This window comes from Sceloporus occidentalis, unplaced genomic scaffold (genome assembly GCF_023333645.1).
Source record: "Sceloporus occidentalis isolate IW3139 unplaced genomic scaffold, rSceOcc1.0.p SCAF_1, whole genome shotgun sequence".
Taxonomy (NCBI): Eukaryota; Metazoa; Chordata; class Lepidosauria; order Squamata; family Phrynosomatidae; genus Sceloporus; species Sceloporus occidentalis.
Genome location: NW_028316981.1, coordinates 269,893,260 through 269,908,709, shown reverse-complemented (window position 1 = coordinate 269,908,709; position 15,450 = coordinate 269,893,260). Strand labels below are relative to the sequence as shown.

Sequence of the window (15,450 nt, the reverse complement as noted above, 5' to 3'; positions counted from 1 at the left end):
CATTAGAATGGAAGAAAATCTAAATTTCCATGAAGTTCTGAGTGAGGCAGATCTTAAAATTTTAGAATCAATTTCTTTTGTCAACAAAACCGTATCACCATTTGTATTTATTCTCTCTAAATATAGGTCTGTTGCAGAGAGTGAGCCATCCTTCCAATGGCCCCTTGTATTGAAAAGCTGTTTCCCTATCCATTTTAAAAGATCCCCAACATACTCTATAGCCTTGCATCTGTTTGTATAGGTGCATTTATGTCTTGTTCTTTATTTTTTATAGTCCCCTGAAGAAGACTTCAAAATATTTATAGGCAAAAATACATCAGGGTTTATCATCAGCAATTCAGCATCACCTCATAGCATAATCAGACATGTGTCCTTCATTTGTGGGTTTTGTTGGAAGAGATCCATTCTGTATTTTTCCCCTCCCAGTATTTAGCCAAAATCTGTTTTCAAGCAATTCAGGACCATTGATTCTATTTCTGTCCTCTGGCGCAACAAAGAACAAATCTTTTGTGTGGCTATGTATTTCAAGATACCTGTTTTCTTTATTCAAGGCTAAACAGACACAACTTTTTCAAATGATCCTTATAAGATCTGAGATGTTGACCAGTGGCTTCCATGTAGGTTGGACAGTAAATCTGTTCTAAGTTTTAATCTGAAGTGTAAAGGTGCTAGCCAGGTTTCTGAGTTATTTTGCCGTTAGTACTTTGTGTTTTAGATTACTCCTTCCTCAGGGTGTTTCCCAGCAGACAATGGATCATTAATTAGATACCCAGAGGCCTTGTCATTCAACAACAGAACAATACACAGATTAACATGGAAATATTTTTTTGTGGGTTTTTTGGGCTATATGGCCAAGTTCTAGAAGAGTTTCTTCCTGACATTTTGCCAGCATCTGTGGCTGGCATCTTCAGAGAATGCTTACCTGGAAAGGAGTTGGGTATATATATATACTGTGTGACCCTGGGAAAGGAGGAGTGATTTGCATGTGTATTGTTCTGTTGCTAATGGCATTCCTCAGGGTGGGAGGGTCTGCAAAAGAAGATTAGTGTCTGCTTGATTAGGGCTCATTGTCTGCTGGGAAACCATTGACTCTGGGGGATTTCTCATTTGCATTTGTTGAGTCTTCAGCTTGCTGTTTTTCAAGACTGGAAGCCAAATTTTGTTTACTTTCAGGATTTCCTCTTTCCTGTGAAATAGTCCAGGTATTTGTGTCAGGATGCACAGGGAAGCCATTGAAACCCCTGGACAATTTTAACAGGAAAGAGGAAACCCTGAAAGTAAACAAGATGTGCTGGCTGTTCTTCCCTAGATGTGGTCTAATTTTTCAGTGTCTTCAGTGTTTCTTAAAAAGGGGTGCACAGTATTCCAAATGGTTCCTCATCAATGCAGAACGGAGTGGAACTATTCCTTCCTAACATTTAGACACATAGCTTTTCTGTTAATGCAGTTCAAGATTGCATTTGTTCTCTTAACTGCAGCATACGCTGCTAGCTCATTTTCAGTCATGAGCTATTATAACTTTTTCTCATATCATGTTGCCAAGCCAGGTCTCTCCTTATCAGTTCATTGATTGTTATCATCACACCTGTATAGTCTATGCTAGAACAACAAAACATAAATACAATAAAAATTTTAAAAATATGTTGCAAGAGTAATTTATGTCACCATGGGGTTCTTGGAAGAAAGGCAGAATAGAAATGTGTACAATAACATGAATAGATACACCAACTTTTTGTCTTAAGAAAATTGGAATCAGTATGGCTTGTATGAACTATGCAGATTAAACATGTGTGCTATTTATAGATGAGGGCCAGCGTGACGTAATAGTTTCGGCATTGGACTAGGACACTGGGAGACCAGGGTTCAAATCCTGGGTTGGCCATGGAAACCCACTGGGTGACCTTGGGCATCACACTCTCCCATCCTCAGAGGATGGCAATGGCAAACCTCCTCTGAAGAAATTTGCTAAGAAAACCATGTGATAGGTTTTCCTTAGAATCACCATAAGTCAGAAATGACTTGAGGGCACACAACAACAACAACAACAACAACAACAACAACAACAACAATTATAGACAAGGCAAGGAACAGGACCATATGCTGCTGGACTGCCCCATAACTTCAGGAAATCATCACAGGCTACCTCCACCTGCCTCCTTAGTCTATGACTGTCCTTCTAGCATTATTGTTACATCACCAAGGGTGATCAAGATTGTAATTCTTTTTTGTTTTAACGAAAGCCAAGATTTCCAGGTACAGAGGTTTTGGCTCAACATCACTTTCCTCTCAAACCAATACTTTGGACTGCCATCCAATCAAACTTAAGTTTAGTAATTATTTAATTATTCAAGGAATCTAAGACTGCAGTCCTGTACCCATACAGGGGGATTTGCTTCTGAGTGAAGATGTCAAAGATTACACTGTCAGTTAATTCACCAGGCAAGCACCAATACATTTGCATATATTTCCGTGTGTATAAATATCAGGTCTGATTTTTTTTAAAAAAAAAGATGGCAGGCAACATTTAAGGAAAGGTGTTCCATAATATGAAAAAAGAGAAGGTGAGGATTTTCTTCTAAGACAGTGCCTATCTTCCAAAGGGAAGTTTAGTGTGTGGTGGAGAAGGTAAATACATGATTTTTAAAAGTATATTTTAAAAAAGTTTTTAAATATGTTGCCCAACAAATTGGGATGGAGAGCTTTCTGTTCAATCCAAGGTTTTAAACTGGTACGCTAAGCAATTCATTAGAGTTCCAGTGATCATTCTTCCACTGATTATCTATTTTGGGTCATCTGGCTGCTCTGGTAATTCATTTAAGTGGAAGCACTTGCCTTAGGAAAACTGAGCCTGAATCAGATTGATAATGCCAACTAAAGCAAATCCTTTGAATGAATGGGATTTCTCTATGCTGACTCACTTATGTATTGGCTCACAACTAGAGGCGATCTACTGAAGTGATTTAACAGGTCTACTTTTAATTAGAACTAACCAATAGGATTCAATCTATGAAGACTCTTCTGCCCAATTTACACTAGTTCCAGTAGATTTGACAGGCCAAACTGTATTTTAAATGGGCATTCCCGAGACTTCTATGATCCAGTAAAGGTGTTCTGAACACCTTAAAAGCAGAGCTTGGAAAAGTTACTTTTTTGGATTACAACTCCCCATGTTCCCTAGCTACTAACCATGTTGAAAGATTCTGGGAGTTCTAGATAACTGTTCAAAATAATTTTCCCAAAGGCTTTTTTAAATGAACATGTGATAGAATGAAGCAGAAGCTTCATTCTATCACATGTTCATTTAAAAAAGTATATGTCTTATCATTGAGTGATTCCTCCTTCCCACTCCAGTTCACAAATAAATGCCTTTGGATCAGTGGTGGAATGGTAGTGGTGTTTTTCATGACAGTCTCCCTCACTAGGATCCCAAAGAAAGTTAAAAGATGCTAACATTGGTGGAGGCCCATAGCTGTGTCAAATGACAGCAATCCATAGGCAAATGACCAATTGATAAAAATCAGCTGAAAGTCACAGAATACTGAGCTGGCAAAAGGCAATGTAATGGCTAATATGTCAGATTTTGGCTGGAAGGACCTGAGATTACCTGAGAAAGGGAGACAATGGCGGGATACAGACTGCCCAAAAAGGGTGGTCTGCCACCACCTCCATTTCCACCGGCGGGAAGCCTTGGTAGCAGAAAAAGAACCCACAAAAAGCGTCCCCGGCCAACCCCTAGCATGTCACAGGGGTAGCGCAAAGGCCTGTTTAAATTGGGCCATAAAGTCTTCAAAGAGCATAAGTCTAGCAGCAAAAGAGTTCTGAGGATCTCCTGTTGTTGTTGTTTTTGTAGTCTGTTATTCTATTAGTATTTTAGGATTCTAGCTAGTGTATATTGGTTGGGCGTAATCTGCTGTCACAGATACATAGGGATGACTCAAATGATTTATTATTGGGGTGATACACTTCTTCTTCTTGACTTCACTGCTTCAGAAGAGTTTGTTATTGAAAAATGCTCCATGGGAAAATCACATCAGAATAGTTACCTACATGGAGTGTCTGAAACAGAGTTTAGAAGAGTGGCTACACAGCCAGGAAATCTGGGAATTGTCATCCAAAAAGACTTTTCTGAGTACTGGTTGAGACTTAGTATCAATAGTTTTTGATTGCATTTATAAGATATGGCCTTATTTACTCCCATGATATCCCTATATCCAGGTGTATCAAAACCCTACAATTCCAAACCCTATGATTCTTATCATTTACCTTGTCTTTTTATGTTTAAAATCCTTTTTTGGAACTGGCATGCTGGTCTCAAGGTGACTATTATTCTGGGCAAGTGGATAAAGTGTTCATCTGGATAAAGTATGATATTTTAATTTTTAAACACCCAAACAGAGATGTAGAAAATAAAAAAAACAATACAAATGTATTCTGTAACAGATAAACAGCTGGCCCTATCCTGATTCCATTCACAGTAGCACCCCAGCTTCAAACAAAATAACACTTCTTCTTGACCCTTTTCTATAGCCTTTGTTCCCTAATCCCAAATCCATTGAGGTTTTCTCTGTTCCCCATTTCCTAACTGGTCATATTCAACATTTTTCAGACAACCCTCTTGTTTTTATATTTCTCCCCTTCATAGCATTCCATGAACTGGGACTGGTTGGCTCTATCCAGGCTTGATCACCTTCTTGTTTCACAACACCCTCTTTTTTTCGGCAGTCCAGGGACAACTTCTTTATTTCCAAGATACAGACACCTATTTTCAAAATATGTGTTTTCTACATGCACATGTGATATAAGTAAACGCTAAGTGGGTCTAGAACAAAGCTGGCTCTGGAGACCAAATGACACCACTCTACCTCATTCCACACAGAGAAGAAGCCAACCAGACTGGAACAATGGCTGGGATCTGGTTAGTATCTTTTGTTGCACAAAGCTCCTATGGGAATAAGGGACTGACCATGTGCCATCTCTCCCAGCCACTCCATCCTCTAACATCTCATAACGTCTCTGTATTCTTTCTCAGCATCAGTTGGCAACATTCTCCACAACGCACCCAAGTTAAGGTATGTAGTAACACAATCTAGTTAAGTTATTTTGGCACACAAGGCAGCAAACTCCACAAATACCTGATAGCAAAATAACAAATAGAACACATTTTCATGACACCTACAATCTGCTGCCTGATGTAGCTGCCTCACCAGTGACACTCAGAGAGGCAGTGAACCTTTTCTGGGTTTCAGTGCAGCTACTGAAGGAGCTACCCAAGATGCTAAATGCATTTTGGGATAGGACTCAGCAACTTGAATGAGTCCTTTAAAATCCACAGTAAAACCCAGTACAGGTTCACTGTTTCATTGACATGGAAATCACACAACAGTCACTGTGCCTCACTCTGCTGTATTGATAACACTGAGTCTCAGGGCCAGTACTCTATAGAACAGCTTCACAGACATCTGTGAAAAAAAGCTCTGAAATTTTTAATCATTGCAGCATTTAAAGAGGTTACGCAGTTTAAACGGAACAGCAGTGTTTTACCATGCTTGCTGGGGGATTCTGGGCTATGTGGTTTCCCCTCCATAACATTGCCAGACTCTGATTAGGATATCAATGGAGCAAACTAAGTAGGCTTTGGATGTTCCAGTTGTGGCTAAAGGAGCAGCTTTGGGAGTGGTCTCAGGGACTGGAATCACTAGAGATGAAAGAGTCCATAAGGATAATTCATGTGCTGAACAGGAGCAGATGTCAATAGAGACAGCTTGTCTGGCTGTTTGGATGCCAAGTTTGTAGCATGAATCACTGGGGCACACTTGTCAGACAGTCTGTTTGTGAAGTTCTGTTGCATCTGGTTCGATTGTTTGTTAGGGAGAAGTGACATTTTGCTGGAGGCAATGTTTACTGAAGAAGAAAAATACTGCCATGGATGGAATCTAAAGCTTTTTGTCCCCAGCTGCCCTGTAAAATCAGATTGCTAAGAAAATGCAGTCGCCCCGATCGCGGGGCAGACTGCTTTGCCGCTGCAGCGCGGCAAAAACTACAAGCCCCAGAGTGCTCTGGGGCTTGCCTCGGCTCCTGATTGGCTGGTGGGGCCGGAAGGGGCGGCCCTTCCGGCCCGGGGACGCTCTGGGAGCCGGGCTTGTTGGTGCGGGGCTTCCGGTCCTCCAAGGCTGCCCATTGGTGGGCTCGGCCTTGGGGGCGGGGCCCCGCAAAGGACGCAGAGGGGAGGGGCCGAGCAGTATATATTGCTGCTCGGAGGCCTCTCCTCCTCAGTCGGCGCTTGGCTCCGAGGAGAGCGGAGCCAAGCTTGGAAGGGAGCTAGCCTCGAGCTTCTCCCTTCCATCGGGGGCCGACTGGGCCAAGGTTGGTGGGGTGGTGTGGTTCGGGGAGGCTCCCTCCCCGGATCCCCATTCCACCGGGCGCATCTGCCTTGGTCCGCGGCCTCCATTTTGCCGGCTTTTCCGCGGCCCGGCGGCCATTGGGTAAGTCCTCCCCACCCCCTGGGGTGCAGTTCGGGGGTTGGAGGCACCATTAAGGGGCGGCTACAGGCACCAGGCCTGTAGCTTGGGCCTCAGTTTTGGCGGGAGCCGCCATTTTAGCCTCCGTTTTTGGCGGGAGCGCCATTTTGTTTTTCCTTTTTGGCGGGAGCGCCATTTTGGATGTGGATTTTGGCGGGAATCGCCATTTTTGTTTATTCAGGGGCTTCAATATTGTATTTTCTCCCCTTGTTAACCCTTTGGGTTAATGTTGCAGTGCTTTGACACTGTTATTTAGTGCTAATTTGTTTGGTCAATTGCTGTGTGGGGTTTTTCCACACTTTGATCAATTTCTGCTTGCTAGTGCCTTTGACTGTCTACTGCCTTATCAGCAGTTGCTTGTTTTACATCTGATTTGAGATGTCTCCCAAAAGGTCTAAGAGGATTGAGTCTCGCAGGGCTAGGTTGGTTATAAATCCTCATGTTGTGCCGAGTCGGTCTCAGGCCTCCAGACAGGGGTCTCCTATTATTCCATCTGCGCATGCTGGCTTGCAGAGTGTGAGCATTCCTCCTGTGGCAGACTTTGCACAGCCAGCCGTTCCTGCTGGGATGAACTCGGCCGCTATTGCCAACCTATCTAGATCCATCACTGAATTCATTCAGCATGCTGTGGAGGCTGGTCAGATGCCCTACACTTCTATGCCTGCAGTTCCGGTGAGTCAGCCAAGACATCAGGATGCCAGCGTGTCTGTACAGCCATCCACTTCTTCAGCTATTCAAGGCTCTCAGTCGTACGGCGCTGCTTCACGTCATCAGGAAGTTCAGCTTTCCAGCTCATCCAGCTCTTCTAGTTCCAGCTCTTCATCGTCGTCATCGGATGAGGACGACCTTTCCGGAGTTTCAGCGACACAGCGGCGCCGGGAGAGGAAGAGGAAGCACAAGGCTAAGAGGAAACGACGGAGAGTGCGGAAGGCTGGTTCTGTACAATCAGCTTCTACAGGTGGTTTTCAACCTGATGTGCCAGTGGGGAGGGATGGCTTTTGGGTCGACCACGCCATGGTCCCGGGTTTGCCGCGGTGGGCCATTAAGAAGCGAGCTTGGCGACCCGGGGTGCAAGGAGTTTGGGTTGATCCTCTTGCAGCTCAATTCCCAGTTTGCTCTCCTGGAGAGCGCCCTCCTGGAGCTCATCTGTCTAAGAAGATACGTAACAACATTCTTAGAGGTTGCTACGTAGATGTTTTTACCTTACTGCAACCTAAAGGAAAGGAGGCGGTTGCTGTCACTTCAACCAAAAAGAGCAGACATGAGCCCAGGGTGGCTGCAGCTGAGCCTACTTTTTCTAATTGGTTGGAGGGCTTCACCATCTTTGCGGCTGTAGTCTCCATGGCGTTCCCTGAGCGCGCTTGGCATTTGCTTAGCCATCTTTTGAACGTCCAGCGTGCCAGGGTTTACGCTGGAGATGCAGCCGCTATTGCCTATGATGCCGCTTTTCGACAACATGCCTCACAGAACTCTCGTGAACGTTGGGACCTTCTTCATCACGAGATTTGGCTCTTGGAAGTGGGCACGTCTGCGAGGTTCAAGGGCTCTCAAAAAGGGCCTGCTAAGAAGGACTCTAAGTTTCTGTCTTGTTGGGATTACAATTCTAGTCGTTGTACCCGTGTTCAATGTAAATATGAGCATTGTTGTTCTAATTGTAGAGGGTCCCATCCAAAAATTTCCTGTTCCCGTCCTGCTCAAGCATCCCAGCCCTTTCGGGGGGGGGGGCGCTCTGCTTCTTCAACCACCGGAAAAGGCGATGGGGCCGGGGGGCCAAGTGCCGGTCAAGCAGGGAGCCAAAAATAATTCGGTTGTCACCACTCCAGAATTTTCGTTAGCCTTTTCTCCGGTAAATCCTAAGGCTCTTATTCCACTGTTAGAAGCTTATCCTGATAAACAAGCTGCCTCCTATTTGGCCAATGGTTTTGTATTTGGGTTCAGGATTCCCGTTTCTGGTCATTTGTCACATCAGTTTCCCAAGAACTTGTTATCTGCCAGATCTATGCCTGATGTACTCCGTTTAAAGATTAAGAAGGAGATCCAGGCTGGGCGGGTTGCTGGCCCATTCCCTTCACCTCCTTTTGTTAATTTTCATATCTCCCCTTTGGGTGTTGTACCCAAAAAAGCTCCTGGGGAATTCAGGATAATTCATCACCTTTCTCACCCTCCTGGGTCTTCTGTCAATGATGCCATCCCCAATGAGCTTTGCTCAGTAAAATACGCTTCATTTGATCACGCAGTTCGCTTGGTCAGGTCCTGCGGCACAGGTGCTCTTATGGCCAAGTGTGACATTCAGTCAGCTTTTAGACTCCTTCCGGTTCATCCAGACGATTTTCATTTCCTTGGTTTCCAATTTGAAGGTCAATTTTACTTTGACAAGGCTATGCCTATGGGCTGCTCCATCAGCTGCTCAGCCTTTGAGACCTTTAGCACCTTTTTGGAGTGGGAGTTAAAGCGTAGGGCTTCTTCATCTTTGGTTACTCATTACCTGGATGATTTTATGTTTGTTGGCCCTGCTAATTCTAACATGTGTCTGGATTTATTAACTGCCTTTTCTTCCCTAGCTGCGGAAATTGGGGTTCCGCTTGCGGCTGACAAGACAGAGGGTCCAGCTAAGGCCATGTCCTTTCTAGGGATTCAGTTAGATTCGGTCAATGGTTTTTCTTCCTTACCTCATTCAAAAATTGTTGTGCTATGTGAACTTTTGGAGCATGCTCTCCAGGCTCCCAAGCTTACGCTTAAGCAGGTTCAGTCCCTGCTGGGACATCTTAATTTTGCATGCAAGGTGGTGACTCCTGGCAGAGCTTTTTGCGCTAGATTAGCCAGATCTTTAGCAGGTCCTCGGCTGCCGCACCATCACATTAGGATCACAAAAGGTGTTAAGGATGACCTTCGCATTTGGCTCCAATTTCTCAAGGGTTTCAACGGTATTGCCATTTGGCAGAGAACCTGGCACATTAATGATTCTTTGCAGGTTCATTCAGATGCAGCTGGGAGCATCGGTTTTGGTTTATTTTTCAATGGCCACTGGTGTGCCGAGCGCTGGCCTGTGGCCTGGCAAGGGTCAGACATTCTCAGGGATCTGACATTCTTGGAATTTTTTCCCATTGTTGTGGCCATTCACATTTGGTGCTCTCAATTTTCAAATAAGAAAGTCCTTTTCTGGTGCGACAACCAAGCTGTGGTGTCAATTATCAACAAGCAGTCAGCAAAATCCCCGAGGGTAGTGAGTTTGTTAAGGAAGTTTGTATTGTGTTGTTTGATTAACAATATTTCCTTCCTAGCTAAACATGTTCCTGGTTTAGATAACGGCATTGCTGATGCAATTTCTCGTTTTCAGTTTCAGCGATTTCGACAATTAGCCCCGGAGGCAGACCTTCAACCTACCCAATGTCCTGCTTCAATGTGGGAGGTTGGCTGTCTGAAATAATGGACGGGATTTTGGGATCCATTGCTCCTTCCACTTTAAAGACTTACAAAAATGCCATAAGAAAGCTGGCAGATTATTTTAATGACTCTAGAACTCGGCATGTTTGGCCTTTGCCCACCGAGGTGGTTTTGCGTTTTTTAGTTTGGCTACGCCACAATAATGTGGCTCCTAAGACAATGTCCATCCATTTGGCTGGTATTTCTTTTTTCTCTAAGGCTGGGGGATTTGCTGATCCATGTGCCTCCTTTCTGGTTAAAAGGGCGGTTGAAGGTTGGAAATGTGCTTATGCTTGTAATAAGGACACAAGACGACCAATATGTTTACAATTGCTCTGTAAAATTTGTGCTACTCTTCCTGTCATTTGTTCTTCAAAATACGAAGTTCAGCTGTTTTGTGCTGCTTTCGCAGTGGCATTTTTTGGCGCCTTTCGTTTAGGCGAATTAGTTGCTGGGTCCAAGAGCGATTTGTCTGACAGGGCACTGCGTGCTTCTGACTTAACTTTCATAAAGCAAGGTGTCTCTTTAACTTTGCGTCGCTCCAAGTGCGACCAGTTAGGGGTTGGTCAGAATGTGGTGCTACGTCGCTTTCGTGGCTCCCCTGTTTGCCCAGTTAAAGCTCTTCGACTCTTCTGGGATGTTAGGCCTTCGTTGGCCGATTTTCTTTTCATACATGTGGATGGTTCTCCCCTTACAAGATACCAGTTTGTTTCTGTGCTCAGAATGGTCATTTCAATTTTGGGACTCCCTGCCAGGGAGTTCGGTGGACATTCTTTTCGTATTGGTGCGGCCACTGCGGCCTCTGGGGCTGGCATGCTTGCCAGAGATATCAAGCAAGTGGGACGCTGGAGATCCAAGGCCTTTGCTGGCTATGTTCGCCCACATTTGGATCAATGTGGCGGACATTAAATCGCTCTTGGCAGGGTTGGCGGCAGGCCTCTGTGTAGGCCTTTTGTGGCGGCAGCATAGGCCAGGATCTGAACGTTGGTGGTACCAGGGCTATGGAGTTCTGGTTTGGGAGTCACAAGGTACCCGGGGGCGATGAGCGAAGGCGTCTGGCCATTGCGGGGGCCAGAACGCAGGTGCGCCTCCCGGTGACTAGGGGCTTTGTGAATTGGGGAACGCAAGGCATGGTTTGCGCTCAAGCGGTGTTCCTTAGCCCCTAGGTCATCCCAAGCACCGGGTAGGGACCCGGCTTTGGATAATCAAACAACAGGGTGGTTGTTTGATTGCACAGATCCTGACCTTATGCTTTGTGCCAACCCTACCAATGGTTTAATAAAGTTGTGGCCTTTCTCCCATATCGGTGTTATGTGGTTATTTTGACAAGCACATACAAGGCAAAATGCAGTCGCCCCGATCGCGGGGCAGACTGCTTTGCCGCTGCAGCGCGGCAAAAACTACAAGCCCCAGAGTGCTCTGGGGCTTGCCTCGGCTCCTGATTGGCTGGTGGGGCCGGAAGGGGCGGCCCTTCTGGCCCGGGGACGCTCTGGGAGCCGGGCTTGTTGGTGCGGGGCTTCCGGTCCTCCAAGGCTGCCCATTGGTGGGCTCGGCCTTGGGGGCGGGGCCCCGCAAAGGACGCAGAGGGGAGGGGCCGAGCAGTATATATTGCTGCTCGGAGGCCTCTCCTCCTCAGTCGGCGCTTGGCTCCGAGGAGAGCGGAGCCAAGCTTGGAAGGGAGCTAGCCTCGAGCTTCTCCCGCCCGCCCACCGCTGTTTCAGGTGGTTTTTTGTCACAACTGTTCGGCAGCATAGGCCAGGATCTGAACGTTGGTGGTACCAGGGCTATGGAGTTCTGGTTTGGGAGTCACAAGGTACCCGGGGGCGATGAGCGAAGGCGTCTGGCCATTGCGGGGGCCAGAACGCAGGTGCGCCTCCCGGTGACTAGGGGCTTTGTGAATTGGGGAACGCAAGGCATGGTTTGCGCTCAAGCGGTGTTCCTTAGCCCCTAGGTCATCCCAAGCACCGGGTAGGGACCCGGCTTTGGATAATCAAACAACAGGGTGGTTGTTTGATTGCACAGATCCTGACCTTATGCTTTGTGCCAACCCTACCAATGGTTTAATAAAGTTGTGGCCTTTCTCCCATATCGGTGTTATGTGGTTATTTTGACAAGCACATACAAGGCAAAAGGGTTTTTTTTAAAGAAGGAAGGAAGGAAGGAAAGGAAGGAAGGAAGGAAGGAAGGAAGGAAGGAAGGAAGGAAGATAGATAGATAGATAGATAGATAGATAGATAGATAGATAGATCGATCGATCGATCCCATTTTTATTTAGAAACTAATGCTGAATTAGAGCTTAACAAAAGAAGTCCAAATGATTTTCTTGTGTATTGTGAATCATGTTTCCATTACAAGGAGGTGCTGGTAGCTAACTGACAAACCAGCATAAAAGGAAGTGAATCCAAAATACTTGGAATGAGAACATTTTAATCCTACTGATTCCCACTGTGAAAACTAACACAAATGCAAGTGATTGATTTAATGGAGTTGTGGATTATATAGTGTGTGTCACTGACAGACAAATACGTCAGATTTGCAGGGTTTGCATTATTTTTTACCAGAACCTTGAGATCTGCTAATCAGAACCTGATGCAAAAGCCACACGTTCAGAATTTTTGTAAAAAAAATATGTAAGTCCAGGAATTAGGTTTGAGTACCAGAACCGCATGTTGTTCACCGTTCTCCCTGAGATTTACATCCATAATATCATTTAAAGTAGATGCAGGAATCATATGGTTGCTGCTCCTGTTATTAAATAACTGGGAGTCAGAAAACCCTGCTGATCCACATCAAATAGATCAGTGCCCAGAGGTCTAGCTGTAGATCCACATCCATCTTTTGTCTTCCACCTAATGGGGCCTTTCACACCACACAACTATAACATTGTGAATCTACTTTAACTGTTATGGTCACAATCTATGAAATCCTGAGATTTGCAGTTTAGGAAGGGATAGTGGTTTAAGCACTGGACTATGACTCTGGAGACCAAGGTTCAATACCTGCTCAGCCATGGAAACCCACTGGGTGACTGTGGACAACAACAACAACAACAACAACAAAAATAACTGCAATCTTGTAATTATCAGCCAGAGAGCTCTAATGCTTCACTCCATTACAAACATGAGTACTCCATGGGTTTTCACCAGGGCAGTTAATATGGAATATTGCACTCTAATTGGTGTCTATATGCTCTTCCAGATGGAGCAAATGTGTTGAGATTTGGCAGTATCTCTCTCTTTTAAAAAGATCCAAATGGCATTTTGTTAGCCATGTGATATTACAGGCAATTTGCTTTTCTTTCCCACTGTTTGTTTGCTGTTGTGTACCTTCAAGTCAGTTCTGACTTCTGGCGACCCTAAGGTAAATCTATCATGGGGTTTTCTTGGGAAGTTTCTTCTGAGGGGGTTTTCCATTGCTATCCTCTGAGGCTGAGAGAGTGTGACCTCCCCAGGGTCTCCCACTGGGTTTCTTGGCTGAGCAAGGATTTGAACCCTGTTCTCCAGAATCATAGTCCATCAGTCAAACCACTACACCACACTGGCTCTCTTTCCCACTGTACTTTGTACTATTTTGTTCCTATCCAAAAGGTGATAAAAAAAACCCTGAAATATTTGGCATGAATTGAAACAACGAAAGTAAATGCATCTAATCCATTGCTCTCTTCCTAGTTTCAGGATATTTACATTTCCTCCCTGATTCTCTTTTTCTCTCCCACCTCACATTTCCTTTTAATGCTTTGAATTTGCTAAAAACAAACTCCACCCTTTCCCAAGAGCAGAGCAAAATGAAGCCCTCCAGATGTTGCTGAACTGCATCTCCAAGCAGTTCAAACCCCCACATTGCATTTGTTTGAAACAGTAATGGGCTTTGATTCAATTTATTGATGGAAACAATGCTATTTCATTTTGTGGGGTTTTTTTAGGGGGGGGGTGGAGGGATGCTTTGTAAAGTGAAAATTCTTGAAATTATTTGAGACTGGAGATAATTTAGTGCAACTCATTTTTAAAAGCCTGCTCTTGGGGTTCTGTCATATCCTGGCATCACATCAAGTCCAGAGTAAGCTTATACATATTTATAAAATTTATCTTTCTGGATAATCCTCTCTTCTCACCTCCACATCTAGTCCATTGTGTTGTGTGTGTGTCTGTATGTGCGTATGCGCATGCATGCACTTTACAGGATGAGAGTTGTCATTCTCTTAGTTATTTTTTTTTAAAGCTGCATGTTTGTGTGCATATTTTAAATTGTACACAAAGCATCAAAGCTTTTCCTTCACTGACTAAAGTGAGTCTGTGTAGTTCTGTACTGGGAGGAAGGCGGGATGATGATGATGATGATGATAATAATAATAATAATAATAATAATAATTCTTATGCACTGTGTCATTGTTTTGAAGAAGCACTGACATGAGTGATGATTCCAGAGCATGAACTGCATCCACCCTGTGGACAATCTGAAAAGTGCAAGCTGCGACAAGATCTCAGACTGAAACAGAATTCCTTACTCAGCCCTAGCTGGCATAGGCTGGTAACAGGATACGGAAAGAAGGACTAGGTATGATAAAACAGTTCTTCGTGGTTCTCATTAAGTTCTATGGGACACATTAAACTGAATAGAGTTTGCAAAACCCTTGAGAAGTAGCAAAATGATGATATTTTGAGGACTTGACCTGGAGATCATTGGTGGGCTATTACCAAAAGGTATGCGGATTACTGTAGAGGATAGTCTAAAACACTCTTCAGCATAAAGTTTTCTTGGGCTTACTTCTCATTCCTTTGTGGACCATGTGCATATGTATGTATGCACACGCGCACACACACCCCTGCTAATTGAAAAATATGAGGCCCATACCTCTTTACAAATAGTGCTTGAAAATTAGACCGGGAAATATTGAAACCTCTGTGTGTGTGTAGAGAGAGGGAGAGAGAAAGAAGGCATCTGTGTGTACAGGTGCTTTCATTTGCACCTTTTGTTTTCCACAAGTTTTAGAGTTTAGTGGAGTGTTATAAAAATTCCTTGTCAAATGTATTTTAAAATTAAAATGAAATAGGGCATTTCTGTATGTTTTTAAATTTTTAAATGAACAAATCTCTTCTGGAAGAAAAAGTAGCAACTACTGAATGAAGAGCCAGTCCTACTATTAATTATAATGAGGTAGTCACCCCAGGCAGTAGAATCTCAATTTCATGAAAAGACAGCAAATTGTTTCTTTGTTTGCTAGAATTACTTTTATTACTGGCGATGGGGATTTGTGGGATTTTCTGTATCAAGTGCCAAAATTACTTGGCTGGCATTGGTGTTATGCACCTTGATTTGGGTGGGTTAGCTTAGCTTACACTTTGTAAACCGCTTAGGGAGTGCTTAAGTGCACTGATAAGTGCTATTGCTATTGGGTTGTGGGGCACCATTTGCTGTTTCATCTCAGGCCACAGAACAACTTTAACTACCTGTGGCCTCATTCCCACTACCTTTTAAACCAGATGGCAAATCAGTTTGAACTGGTTTAAAT

The 15,450-nt window shown here is 44.3% G+C and overlaps 1 long non-coding RNA gene across 1 annotated transcript in view; it reads left to right on the top strand.

The window, feature by feature from the left end:
- LOC149323858 (uncharacterized) overlaps window positions 1–14,489 on the top strand; it is a 49,950-nt gene extending 35,461 nt beyond the window's left edge. The window contains exon 3 of the long non-coding RNA XR_016277541.1: window positions 14,341–14,489. This is a non-coding gene — a long non-coding RNA (uncharacterized LOC149323858). The remainder of the gene's footprint in view (window positions 1–14,340) is intronic.
- Window positions 14,490–15,450: the final 961 nt, after the last annotated feature.